Source organism: Helianthus annuus, chromosome 16 (assembly GCF_002127325.2).
Source record: "Helianthus annuus cultivar XRQ/B chromosome 16, HanXRQr2.0-SUNRISE, whole genome shotgun sequence".
NCBI lineage: Eukaryota > Viridiplantae > Streptophyta > Magnoliopsida > Asterales > Asteraceae > Helianthus > Helianthus annuus.
The window spans coordinates 195,156,496-195,171,833 of NC_035448.2; the positions used below are offsets into that span (position 1 = coordinate 195,156,496).

General features: G+C 35.8%; 1 long non-coding RNA gene across 1 annotated transcript; it reads right to left on the bottom strand.

Moving 5' to 3' along the window:
* Positions 1-1,623: 1,623 nt before the first annotated feature.
* LOC110917921 lies at positions 1,624-4,333 on the bottom strand. Its single transcript, XR_002580948.2, has 3 exons — positions 3,975-4,333; positions 2,658-2,735; positions 1,624-1,671 (listed from the first exon to the last, which is right to left on the bottom strand). It is a non-coding gene; the product is annotated as an uncharacterized LOC110917921 (long non-coding RNA).
* Between the last annotated feature and the right edge of the window lie 11,005 nt (positions 4,334-15,338).

Here is a 15,338-nt window from a genome sequence, read left to right on the forward strand (position 1 = left end):
TAAGACTGATCTAATACAACAAATCGAACAAGCAGATTTAATATCAATAAACAAATAAATAATTAAATCCGTGTATGATGTAAGCAAAGAGATTAGCGCAAGCTTCAAACTTGTGAAAAAAAAACACCACCACAAGGTGATCGTGATCAAAGAAATGATTCAATGAAGTCGAAGACCAAACAAGCCTGTTATGGTTCGAAGCAAATGAAGTGCTTGTTGGGATTATTTCGAATATGATGGCCTCAACCCATCGTATGGATCCTCGAATTGAATGTATATTACGAGCAAGTTCAAACAATTGAACTTGGTTTAAGCGCAATCCAACAATGATTACATGTATCGACAAGAAAGTTTTGCCATGGTTACAACGAAAAACCATGTATGTAGCTTGAAAAAAAAAAGGAGCTTCAACGAGTTTCGTTGACTCGATATCAAAGAGTCAACATTATGCAATAATGTGGTTTAGCTAGATCACAATGCAAGGACTGAAGATAGCGAAATAATATTTGAACTTGATAAAGCAACAATTTCAAGTGAAGCCACATGCTTAACAAACAACGCATGTGTAACATATGAATTCGTCAAGAATGAAGCAAATGAGTATTCGCTATTATGAAAGAAAATTTTCGTGATGCAAGGATCATTAGGGGGAGTAGAAATATGAAAGTCTACTCGCTATATGCAAAAATCAGAATTTCAACAAAAGAAGTTTAAGGACTTTACCTGGAACTTCGTGTGAGGGTCGGTTGTTAGATGACATTACCATGGAATGTCGAACATGGCATATCCGCCGTAAATGAAATAGGAGGAATGCGAAGACGTGTGACTTCCTTTGCAGCGCCAACCATTGTGAGTCTCTTCAGAGTAAGTATAGATTGTTGTGAAATCCCAGTTAAACATACTTCAGCGTGATTGGTGTCATTTGCAGGATCACGTGGTAATTTGCCGCATTTCGATCAGTAATTCTCTCGCTGACAGAATTAACATCATTGTTGTCGTGCCCAAGTTTGTTTTCCCCAAGGCCTTGCCTCGAAAATCGTGTGTGATGTACTTCGACATTCGCTGACGTATAGTTTATGTTTCACGTATAGTTGCGCAATAGCGTTTCATTCCACATAGGTTACCTGCTCAGGTAAGTAAGATAGCATAGACGACATAATATAATGGCTTTTGCCCGAGTTGTTAGTCACGGTTTCTAAGTGAGGACCTTTAATGAGTTTCGATATAAGCTTTACAAAGGTCCGAAATGCATGTTATCCAAAACTCTCAAAGTCGTGCTTAATGTATGAATTTGTTTCGTGAACCGTGTATCAACACAACACTTGTGTTTGTTTAAAACCAAAATTGTTGACTCATTGTTTTTGGCAACGGTTGGAACCCATATTCAAGTCTTAGGCGTTCTGTATGCGTACAATTCTTGATATCTAAGTCCCCAGGGGATAGTGAGGTTAATGCCTAGGTCTTTCTACAGAAACCTAATTCGCTGAAACCTATAGCTCTGATACCAATCTGTCACACCCCGAAATATCAGAGCTGGCGTGACTGGACCGGTATCTTCATTGCACAGCGGAAGCAAAAAGCTAAGACTTCTAAACAATGAACGCCCGCTAAGTACTCGAAATCCCGTGGGTTCTTCTATTCCAACCGTTCCGTAGTTTTGAAAAATGCAACCTGAGAAAGAACATGCGAAAAAGTCAACATAAAGTTGAGCGAGTTCATAGTTTGTTTTAAAAAGATTTAAAATAAATCTTTTTGATAACCGGTTTAAATTTGTTGAGAAAATATAGTAAAATTATTTTCTTGGCATGATTTATGAAAAACTGTGAGTCTAGCCCACAATAGTCTTTGTGCATTGCACGAGAGAGAATGGGCCGAGCCCAAACGAACCTTTGTAAGCAGGATCGGCGCTTCCTCTTACTTAGGTATAACTTGAAAACCGTTACTAAAGTTTGTAAATCCATGTACTTGTGAGTTTACATCAAGTGAATCTTAAAAACATTTGAAAGTTCAGTTTATAAGTAGGTATGTAATGCGTCTATGAACATGTTGATCATTAATGTGTAGCTAAGACATTAATATGCGTGCCGACATAGGAAGCACTCAACCCGGTAGACGATTTAAGTGTCGATTCACTTCGACAGGGACACAAAAGCACTCTAAGTGGCCGCACAAGGACCGTGAGTGGGGCTCGCCCATACCCGATAGATCTACCCCCTGTTCCGTGGTCCTTAAAAGGATTAATGGTGCCTAAGTTAGCGCCTATTCGCACGTGATCCAAGAGTTCATTCCATAGCTTAATCATACCGTAGTTAATATGTATTTCAAAAGAAAAAGGGGGACATAAACCCATTGGGTTGTCTCGTTGTTCGTACGCAGAACAACCCAGTCCCGTTGTAGTAACTAGGACATTCCTGTCACTAGTCATGAAAATCATGCACGTTTGTGAAAATACGCATTTGTTTTGTAAAACCGGTATGTTTAGTATAAACCGTTCGTAAACCATTTGAGTTCCTTGAAATCCATTCGCAATATGGTTTAGAAATATGAGTTTTTGTTCAACGAAAAGTTGTTTACTTTTGCAAAACTTGCATGTCTTTCCACCCCCGAAAACATTTATAAAAATGTAAAACAGTAAAAAGTGGGGGTTATGAACTCACCTGATCAGCAAAGCAATTACTCCAATTACCAATCAAAGACAAATAAAGCCCGCGATTGCGTGATGACCTATAGGTGTCCTAATTACAACAAAGATACTTTAAGGTTTGTTCAAAGTCTAAGACATACAGGTCTGATATGTAATTGATTCACCCAACACAACTCGATGTGTTAATACGACCCTTGTTTCAAATGTTTGACTCGACTCGTTTGACTCGACAACCGTTGGTGATGTGTTTCCCGACTTCCCAATATGTTTATTTACAACTATAAATAATTATAATATTAGTAGGATTAAAATTATATAAGACATAATTCGTGTTCGACACACACGTCTACGTGTTCGTGTTAACCCGAGTCTAAATAATATCCGTATTATTTATTCGTCTTTGTTAAATGAATAAATATATTTTATATATATTTATTTTTTTTAGAAGAATATGTCCCAAATACATCATGTATCGTAATAAAAATAATAATAATGTATATTATTTTTATATATAATATAACAAATAAATACTATATTTATTTCATGTGTCTCTATTTGTTTTATGCTACGGTATATACCCATGTTACTCCTATAATTACACATAACTGCACAACAATACTTGTGCCATTTGATATTACCAAGCCTTTCAAAAGATATGCATGTTTTATGTTATAAAAATGTATATATAGAAAATGGTCCACAAAATCCATGTCTTATGTTTATGTCATTTTCACCAACAAAATAAAATTTTATCATAATCTCCCTACGTAAAAGGCTTGTTAGGGTTTAAAACGTTAAAGGTTACAAAATATATAATTTCCCTCAAAATCAAACATAGAGTTTTTAAACGCATCATTTTTCACCAAAACACCCAAGTTATCACTTTGTTTCCAAGTTTCCCCACTAAACATCAACAATATCTAGCAATATTTCTTTTTCACCAACAAAACCCAATATACTAAAGTATATATATCAGTTTGTTTTTAGCTAAAACACTTATAAATATTCCCCAAGAAATAACTTATCAGTAGCCTTATATATATATATATATATATATTTATAGGACTTTTAAGTTGTTTATTAATGCCCTTCGATTCCTTTTTATTTCTGAACTAAAAAGTTTGGATGAATAACATGTCACTAACATTTTGTGAACTCAAACATTTTATATTCATGTAAACCAATTGAATGGGTGAGATCACATTTCTAACAGCATGTTTCTAAATCTTAGAATATAACATATATTACATAGGGACTTGTGTTGGGTGATTGTTTGATCTAAAATAAAATGCATATAACTCAAGAGAAACAAGGATGAAAGGGATCATACCAACTTAGAGTAGAGTAGAAACAAGATAGTGAGATGCTTGAACTTGAAGATTCAACCTTATGTGTGTGAGGATGTGTGTAACCGTAAGATAGAAATGGATGAAAGGGCTAATGTGTTTTTGTGGTGTTGTTTCTAATGGATATGGTTTTTATGTAAAACCATAAATATATAAAAAAAACAAAAACCCAAATATCTAATGGTCATCATCAAAACATGGGCAAGATTTAATCAAGCAAATCTTCAAGATATGGGAGGGTAGGTTGGACGTAGGATATGCAGGTAGGACTAGGGAGTAAGGTGTGGTGGGAGTAGGGTAGGGTAGGGTAGGGTGGTGGTTTATTGAGTATGGATTATGTTTTGCTAGGTGTACAAAATGCTCACTTAATTTTACCCTCTATTTACTTTTTTTAATAAAATGTAAAATAGAACCATCATAAAAATATGAATGTGTCTAGTGTATAAAAATATTTTTATACATTTGTATTAGTGTTGCTCTAACCGCGTATCACAAATATAATTTACAATTAACTTGTCAAAAACTTAAATAATAACAAATATATATATCTAAATATATATATTTATAGCATTACACACATAGTATTACTATAGAGTGGTTTCCCATGTATTTAGACATTTACCACCAATCTTCGTACGTGTCGGGTTAACTCGTGTGTGAGCCGGTAATTTATAAAAAAAAAAAATATATCAAATGTGAAATTCAACCCGGATAGACATCACTATGCATATGACGACCAAATTAATAAAAACTATCTCTAAAACGTAAGATTACGATGTGCGCCAAATTCGGGTTTTAGCCTGGATTTGTCGGTTGTCACATTCTTCCCTTGTTGAAAGAATTTCATCCCGAAATTAGGTTTGTCTTTATTCCTTAATGTGTCATTATCCCGAACTTTGTCAATTGTTGAACAAGTTACCACAATTCCCTACCAGTTGTTAGTTGTTGAACAGACATCGCGACCTCTACGAGCGGTTAAGCGGGTTTAACGATATTTTGCAGTTGTCGCATTGGTAGAATGACCCTTTTGTCGGCTGTTGAGCAGTATTTTGTCTGGTGTCTGTTCGTTACCGCTTCTCGTTCAGCAGTCTTCCCGCAAATCAACATTCGTGTACTGTAAAGCCGAATAGACGTTCCTAGGCACTCCAGAAGGCCTAAGTAAGTTAATCTATGTCTTAAACACTACTTGTTATCGCCTAAACGTTTGTTAATCACGTAATTAGAAGGCCGTTAATTACAGGTTGTCACAGGCGAGACCAATTAATGACGTAGAGAGAGAGAGAGAGAGAGAGAAAGGCCGACAAGATGGAGCGGCACCGCCGCTCACGGCGGCAGTGGAAGTGACGGCGGCGGTTCAAGGCCTTCGACAAATTTTCGATAAAGAAACCCACCCCCTTCGTTTCCGTTTATATTGAAGGTGATGTCGATGTTGTTCTGGCCGTCAACGATCAGCTCAGATCTGAGTTAGGTTGGTCAGATTCAGGGCTCGGGTCTCGGCTCGTGGCGGTTCGGGTTAGGTTATGTTGCAGGTTCAAGCTTCATCTCAGTTTTGATTTGGGTAGGTTTCGTTCAATTTCGTTTTGTTCGGTTCAAGACGCGGGTTGGGTCAGTTAACAAGGCGTCGTGGTTCAGTATCATGTTCTGGTCTCTCGGGTTACGGGTCAGGAGGTTCAAGTCAGCAGGTTCGGATCAGATTTCATGTTTAGTTGGTTGTTTCAGCAGGTTCGAGTTTTGTCTCAGTTCGGTCAGTCATTTCAGTCAAACTCAAATGTTGATTCAACTTAGATTTGTTTCGGGTCTCGTTTGGTTTTAGTTCCGGGTCTCGGTTCAGTCTTGTTTTGGGTTCGGGTCATCGGGTTAAGCACGAGACTTGATAATTTAACGACACAAATTTTTATTATTATTACTGCTTATTCATAGTTAATGTTTTTATTTATTATTAGTACTCGAACTAGTTCACTAATTGTGCCTTTGAAGCTTGTATTAATATGCATATTTTCGTTATATAACTTGTTTAAATATACTATGTTTCGTTGATTGGTGAGTTTTGGAAAATAAATCGACAACTTGTGTTGTTGGGATTGTCCAAAAAAAAAAAACAGTGGAAACCCTGCCCATTTTTCATAAAATTCCGTAAAACGAAACGCACTAGTTTTATAAATCGAAATCTATCAAATCCGACTAATTTTTATAAAATAGATGTAAATGTATATTTATTTTAGACAACATTTCAACAATACTCTCGATAGACGTAATTTAGAATTTTTACCTAAACTATATAAAATATATATGTATATATATACCTTTATATATGTGGGTTTTACTTTAAATTCCAATTCAAATCCTTCGTTGTAATCCCGATTTCTCATACACCTTCGTTTGCCCATCTAGGGTGACCTCGGTGTTCCATCCTCGTAATCTCATACACTCGTCAACACTTGAATGATCGGAAGACTTAGCAATTCTCTGAGGATACTTGAACCCCTCTTTACGTTTATCAGTTTTGGGGTGTAACATGTTTTCTTATGAAACTTACACTTTAATCATAATACACAAACATTTATATTACACGCATGCTTATTTGATTACTTGATACTTTAAACTTGGGTTTATGACATCTTGTGTTAGACTTATCATTAACTTCGTACGAGCCTATCCGTGACATATATAGCGCTATAGGATTAACGCACCGCCCGTAGACTTGTGGTTATGTCATGAGCATATTGCGTTTCATCATTGGTTTGATATGTTAGACACATGCCGAATTTAATGTTTATCTTGTATCAAGAGCTTGCCACATGGAATTGTTTGAAACTTATCTTTTTATGCTACGTATGAAAAACTTGTATGCTCGCCAATACTTTTTGTATTGAACTTCACTTTTAAAACATGTTGCAGGTTTAGCGATGATGTTGGTGATGCATGGAACCTAGTAGGATGCTTAGATACACACTTTAATTTGTATTCTTATTGTGTTGTATCTCATGTTGTATTTACTACAATTCTTGTGATTGATTCTTTAGAAATGAAATGGAATTTATTATTTAAATACTTGTCACGATTATTAATGTTATGATGTCTCGAGCAATCTATTTCGTCTCACTCTGATGTTTCCGCCATCGGTTGGGGTGTGATAGATTGGTATCAGAGCCATAACTATAGGGAATTAGGAAAATTGCCATGCTTTTGACCTAGTCTATAGTTAAGCACCAAATTCGACCATATTGGCTTCACATGCTACCCGTATGAAACATCTTTACGTGCTATTCTTGAAATGTCTCTTATGTGTTAACTTCTTGAAAACGTTCCCTATGTGTTAATTTCTTGAAATGCATTGTGTGTTATACTTGATTTAATATTTCGAACGTACGCCTTCCAAAGGCATTTTACTCGTTTATACTAAACTCGAAACCACTCGTAATACACAAACGAGACGACTTCACCAAAATAGGCGTGAAACCCACAATTTGGTGAAGGACTCTCAATCCACCTATTCTTTTACGCGAAATTCGCCACCAAGTTAGGAGTGAAATCTTCATCTCGATGGAGAATTTCCATTTCAAATCCTAGTGGGCTCTCGTCAAAGTGTCGGAATTAAATTTTGACTCGAAGAGTACCAACCACACTTAGGGTACGAAATCGTCAAGTTAGGGGTAAAACCCGCACCTTGTCGACTAGTTCCGCTCCTTGATTTTCAAAAATCCCGCCAAATCTCGAATTTTCGATGGATTTGGAACATGTAGTAACTGGAAGGGTGAATACCGTTAACCGAGATATCGGCGAGAGTATTCCACCTATTAGGCCAAAGCATGTTTCTCAAATTTAAAAGAGTTTTCGACCGCTTTGGTTTAGTCAAAGTTCCGTTTTGGAACAATCCAAGTTTTAATCAAACCTATGCTTTACTATCATCGCTTTTATATGATACAACTCTCTCGTTTCAAATTCAAATTTATTTTCAAGATCATTTTCTCACACACACATCGTACTAAATCTATTCATATATTTATACATATGCATGATTTCAAAACATCGCTTAATTTTGTTTATATTATTTGTAACACCGAAATGAAGACATATCGTCGAGATAGGAGTGAATCCCTTACCTTGACAATTAACTCCACTCCTCCTTTTACTTAAAACGACCTCGCCGACGAGTTAGGGGTGATTTCCTTACCTAGGCGATCGTTACCAAAATTTTATTTTCAAGAGAGACTCCATTGTACAACGCGATCATGTTTTATATCTAAGTCGTTTTCAATTGTCAAAATCCCTACTGTGCAAATTTTAAAATTCATTGTTTTTATTAAACGTACATCTTGCCCAATAATCTGTTTTCACGTAACTCACAAACACAAAACTTTTAATCATACCTTAAAACGTTTTATTACCCAAATTTCAAAACCTTATGAAATGCTACCTATCAACTTAATCGGTTCAATGAATCTCTTGCCCGTGAACTTCATACTCAACCTAATCACTAACACACACTCACATTTTGTCATCATATCAAAGACTTTGTTCGCAATTGAAAATCAAACTAGCCATTTCGTTTGCCTATAAGATCTTATAGTTATTATAAGACCATTTTTCTAAGACCTTTTTCAAAATCAATAAAACATTTTATTAAAACACTTTTCAAAGATCACTAAGTTCAATATGCATAAAATTTTCTTTAAGAAGCAACGTTTTCACGAGAACCTTCTAATTTCAAATTTCCTATTTTTAATGCAAGACCCCTTTAAAACGATGCAAACTTACCATTTTCAAAACCTTTTACATACACCGCTCAATATGTCCTTTAAATTCAAAACACGTGGGTAAGAAGACTTCATATGGATCAGCACTTTTCAACTAACGTAAATTCTTTTGGAACAAGAATAGAAATTCCGTTCTTATACAAAGTATATCTCGCATAATCAATAGATGTTTTACATACTTTTGGCATTCACGAACTAGATGTTACATTCCGAATCAAGCTTAAGCTATTTGATTTGATAAACTCAACGCGTTACTCAAACAACGACACATGCATATCATCGCACATGCTTTATTCTATGTCTCACAACGATTTCCCTTATATCATTCGTTTTACATACTCAAACTTCTCAATCATTTTACATGTGTAAGTTCGTCACATTCAGTACATGTCATACACGAAATCATCGTCATTTATGACTACTCATATTCATACTTATACTATTATTTGTATCCATACGCATACTTACATCCATACTCGTGACTCATACATTCGTACCCGTACGCGAGTGGAATCCGAGTGATTCACTTACGTGGGTCCCATACATGCTTAAATACTACATTCGTACCCGTATGCGAGCGGAATCCGAGGGATTCGCTTACGTGGGTCCCATACATGCTTAAACACATAAACATGCTTAAACACTACATTCGTATACGCACTCATCTGTATTTTCCAAATTTATGAATACCCTGATTCGTACACAACTAGTACAAGCTATGCTGATCATGCGGCGATCAATATAATCGCGGGTGCACACGGGATTATAGTGATGGGCATATGAGAACCATAAAGTGTACTACTGTGTATGGTAAGACACGGATCGTAACATGACATCGAATACGAGACGAACGTAATATGGTCAAAACATGCTGGGTACGCCGCTGGTACATCCTATATATAAGTGTTTTCATCATGTTACCAAACTTCCGTAAAACGTGCCATGAGAAAATTCAGTGTTTTGCAGACCTTTTTGGACCTAATACAAACTTTAAACAACTCACAAACGCATTATATCCGATTATCCACGACGAGACTCCATTCTTAGCACGCTACTTTCGTCTATCCAATACTAATGCTATTCTAATACTCGCATTCGTTTATTAAAGACAATCGTTCACTTTTATACTCCCCTTAATCTCCGTTATTCTTTGTCTTTTATACGAATCCCCGTTTGCAAACAAATCCGTTTAAACATTCGAACCTATTCTTCCATCCTTCTTGAAATCTTCCTCTTGAATAAATTTCGGGACGAAATTTCCTAAAGGAGGGGAGACTGTAACGCCTCGTATTTCCGTGTTGCTATGTTTTTAGAAAATACGTGTTCGCTTTCCTATTTTTGGAATCACGGTCGGAATCGAATCGAAAAAAAAAACTGACCAGGAACGGCAACTGCAGTGTTTTAACGCAATTGACAAACAACGTCTACTGACGCTATCTTACGCCTTTTTAAATTTAAAATTTTAGCTTACGACGCTACGTAGATTTCGAGATTCGTAAATGGGTTTGTAGAAGCTGGCGGGCCACTTAAAAGCACGAGTTTGGACTTGTGGGCCTTGGGCCCAAGCCCATTAAGTGAAACCTGGTACTTAAACAAGTCAAACAAGTCAAACCCTAAAAGTTACTCAATTGTGTTCAGCCGCACTCTATCTTTTTCCCTCCCAAAAAAAAAAAAAATCTCAAAACTTGTCTTCAACCTAACACACCACTGCCTCTCTCCCCCACTCTCTCATTAGCACTCATACCTACAACTTATAGAACTCAAACCCTCTGTTCCCCCCTCTACCGAGCTCCGGCGACCGGAGCTACATCTCCGACGGGCGCCACCCTTCTCCCTCCGACAACACACCCCACACCCCCATGAATCTTTGATCTTCCGGTGTATGAAAGTGGCGGTGGCGAGACCAATTAACGACGTAGAGAGAGAGAGAGAAAGGTCGACAAGATGGAGCGGCGCCGCCGCTCACGACAGCGGTAGTGGAAGTGACGACGACGGTTCAAGGCCTTCGACAAATTTCCGGTAAAGAAATCCACCCCCTCCGTTTCCTTTTATATTGAAGGTGATGTCGATGTTGTTCTGGCCCGCAACGATCAGCTTAGATCTGAGTTAGGTTGGTCAGATTCAGGGCTCGGGTCTCGGCTCGTGGCGGTTCGATTCAGGTTATGTTGCAGGTTCAAGCTTCATCTCAGTTTTGATTTGGGTAGGTTTGGTTCAATTTCGTTTTGTTCGGTTCAAGACGCGGGTCGGGTCAGTTAACAAGGCGTCGTGGTTCAGTATCATGTTCTGGTCTCTCGGGTTGCGGGTCAGCAGGTTCAAGTCAGCAGGTTCGGATAAGATTTCATGTTTAGTTGGTTGTTTCAGCAGGTTCGAGTTTTGTCTCAGTTCGGTCAGTCGTTTCGGTCTAACTCAGATATTGGTTCAACTTAGATTTGTTTCGGGTCTAGTTTGGCTTTAGTTCCGGGTCTCGTTTGGCTTTAGTTCCGGGTCTCAGTTCAGTCTTGTTTTGGGTTCGGGTCATCGGGTTAAGCACGAGACTTGATAATTTAACGACACAAATTTTTATTATTATTACTGCGTATTCATAGTTACTGTTTTTATTTATTATTAGTACTCGAACTAGTTCACTAATCGTGCCTTTGAATCTTGTATGAATATGCATATTTTTGTTATATAACTTGTTTAAATATACTATGTTTCGTTGATTGTTGAGTTTTGGCAAATAAATTGACAACTTGTGTTGTTAGGATCGTCCAAAAAAACAGAGGAAACCCTGCCCGTTTTTTTTGTAAAATTCCGTAAAACGAAACGAACTAGTTTTATAAATCGAAATCTATCAAATTCGACTAATTTTTATAAAATAGATGTAAATGTATATTTATTTTAGACAACATTTCAACAATACTCTCGATAGACGTAATTTAGAATTTTTACCTAAACTATATAAAATATATATGTATATATATACCTTTATATCAGCGGGTTATACTTTAAATTCTAATTCAAATCCTTCGTGGTAATCCCATTTCTCATACACCTTCGTTTGCCCATCTAGGGTGACCTTGGTGTTCCATCCTCCTAATTTCATACACTCGTCAACACTTGGATGATCGGAAGACTTAGCAATTCTCTGAGTATACTTGAATCCCTCTTTACGTTTATCACTTTTGGGGTGTAACATGTTTTCTTATGACACTTACACTTTAATCATAATACACAAACATTCCTACACGCATGCTTATTTGATTACTTGATACTTTAAACTTGGGTTTATGACATCTTGTGTTAGACTTATCATTAACTTCGTACGAGCCTATCCGTGACATATATAGCGCTATAGGATTAACACACCGCCCGTAGACTTGTGGTTATGTCATGAGCGTATTGCGTTTCATCATTGGTTTGATATGTTAGACACATGCCGAATTTAATGTTTATCTTGTATCAAGAGCTTGCCACATGGAATTGTTTGAAACTTATCTTTTTATGCTACATATGAAAAACTTGTATGCTCGCCAATACTTTTTGTATTGAACTACACTTTTAAAACATGTTGCAGGTTTAGCGATGATGTTGGTGATGCATGGAGCCTAGTAGGAAGCTTAGATACACACTTTCATTTGTATTCTTATTGTGTTGTATCTCGTGTTGTATTTACTATAATTATTGTAATTGATTCTTTAGAAATGAAATGGAATTTATTATTTAAATACTTGTCACGATTATTATTGTTATGATGTCTCGAGCAATCTATTTCGTCTCACTCCGATGTTTCCGCAATCGATTGGGGTGTGACAGTAGAGGTTGGTTGGAGAAAGATGAAGAAGAGAGATTAGGGTTGGGGAATTGGGGAAGATGGTGTTTATATATTAATGAAATTTTAAATTAAAACATGAAATGACCAAAATACCTTTAAATGGATAGACATAACTGAAAATTTTTACGTGGTTAGTGCTAAAGGACGAAAAATATAATGCGTTTTCCAAATAAAGGATCGTGACTGTAAATATTGAAGTCAAAATCTATCCATTACAACCCGCTACAAATATAAAGGACGAAAAGTGTAATTTGCCCTTAATATTTTCTTTAAAAAAATAGAAATGCAAATACACATGTCTAGATGAGTACGGATTGATTTGGTTATGAGCTTTCATTGAAACTAAAACCCATATGTTTGGTTATTAGAGCTTTATAACATATTGGTTTCGATACGGCTGGTAATTTTAGGCACGGACACGAAAACACGAAACGAAACGGCACGACCTTAACAGGTTCGTGTCAGTTTGACTCTTAACAGATTTTGTGTCTTAAACAAACCGACATCATAAGACTTGTTAATTTTCATGTCGTGTTTACGTATTTCGTGTTCGTGTCTGACACGATATGTCAGACCTAAGACTCCACACTCCACCCCTCCAGGCCGAGCTTGTGTCTTAACAGGTCGTATGATATGCTTGTAAGTTTTTTCGTGTCTTAACAGGTCATATGATACGCTTGTAAGTTTTTTTCATGTCTTAACAGGTCGTATGATATGCTTGTAAGTTTTTTTTTCGTGTCTTAACATGTTATGTTCATGTTACTTGTTATTATCAGGTTCGTGTTCATGTTTGGAAAAACTGACACGATAAGATTCTGTGTCGTCTTCGTGTTTACTTGTTTTGTATTCATATCTTAGTAGGTCGTGTCTGACACGATACGCCAACCCTAAGTTTCGATTATTCGAATTTTGTATCGGTTATGATTAATTAATTGGGGTTTTTTTTAAGTACAAATGTGTGGACCATGCAAAAAATTAACTAAATTATACACAAAAAAATGGATATGCACATTAATCGGAATTAATAATAGTAAAATAAAGTATAGTTTTATATTACCAAGACCATGCGTAGTGATCCAGTTTTTGAGTGTTTTCTTACAAAATCACGCCCAATCACGCCCACATATGCCCCCTAGGCGTGTTTTTTTCACAAAAAATGGTTTTGGCGTGCTTTTTTCTACGCCTTGCTTCCATTTGTTTGTCCAATAACCCTTGATCTTCCTTTTTTTGTCCAATAAGATTTTTTGATGGTTTTTTTATTTAATTTTATTATATCTCTTTTAACATAATGTCCCACATCCCCACTACACCCATTTTAGAAAACGCCCCATAATGCCTCATTGCTGACTGGGCTGACACATGGCGCAAAACGCCTAAGGGTAGAAACATTACCACTACACATGGTCTAAATGAATGGCTTGAGTTTTAAATCCAACAAAGTTTTTAACTAAAACTCAAGCATATTTAATTCAACAAATAAAAGTAGACACGTGTCACGTGAAACCACATCAATATAAAATGCCTAGAGTTTCAAATCCAACAAGGTTCTTAGGCTACAACCATTGGTGATCAAAACCTTGGTTGGTTGGTTAAAAAGTGAAAAAATAAAATAAAAAAATCAATTAAAACTCACGACCAAGTTGGTGTGTCAACTTTGGTTGATGATTTTTTTATTATTTTAAAATGCCACATGTTGGCTTGTAAGTGGTTCTTTTATAATTATGTTTTCTATTTTTGTTTTATAACAATTCATTTTAGCTAAAACATGATTTTCTTTAATAACTTTTTAAAATTTAATTATTAAAAAAATCTGAAAACACAGTGTTGTTTAACTATTTTTTGTGAACATATCGATATAAATTTTTATCAAAAACCGAGTTTCTTCAAAAAAATATATTTTTTAATTATTTTTTTTATAAAAAATGCATATATCTTTGTTTTCCACATGTACTGGTCTTATTGGTTCGTTAGATTTTTTTCGATAACTTTATTAACTATGTTTGATGAATGTGTGTGTTTTTTTTATTAAAAGATTTCTTATATTGTTGTTATTTATTTTTTTTTAAACAAATCGGTTTCAAATGAAAATATTAATTGTAATTATTTTTAACACATTTATGGATAAATAATAAGCATAAAAATATATATTTAATAAAAAATGTTTTAAAGGTTGGGTTGTGAATGTGAGTAGAAGGTTGAGGTAAGTTGGGTTGTATAGGTGGAAGAGAGAGAAATTAGTTTTTTATTATAAGGTTGGGTTGGAGAAGGTTGTGGATGGAGATAGCCTTTCCAAAAACACTAAAAGTTCTACTTCTAGTTTGTTTCCGTTCGTTTCGATTATTTTCGGTTATGCACTCAAGCATAGCTGAAACCAAATAAAAAATCTATTTTCAAAAATACAAAAAACCGAACCGTCCGTTAATTCGGTTTTATGTTTATCCATGACATCTACAGTCCTACTTTAAATCTACATCATTGTTCACCATGAGACTCGAACATCAATTTCACAGGGATGAACATTAGTGTGTACACACCTTGATAGGCTACAAGCCCTTTGTTTATTGAATTTTATTTTATATAAATATCATATTTAAAGTTGTACTTGTCTGCCTAATAGAGTTTTGTCGAGCTTGAGATTATTAAAAGTAGTCACTCAGTCGTGTGTCAAGTTTAAGGCTTTATTTGAAGCCTTAGCAATGAATGGATTATTTTTCTCAGTCCTATGGTAATTCAAAACATAAATATTTGACGTTAAGCAATTATTGTATCCCTATTGT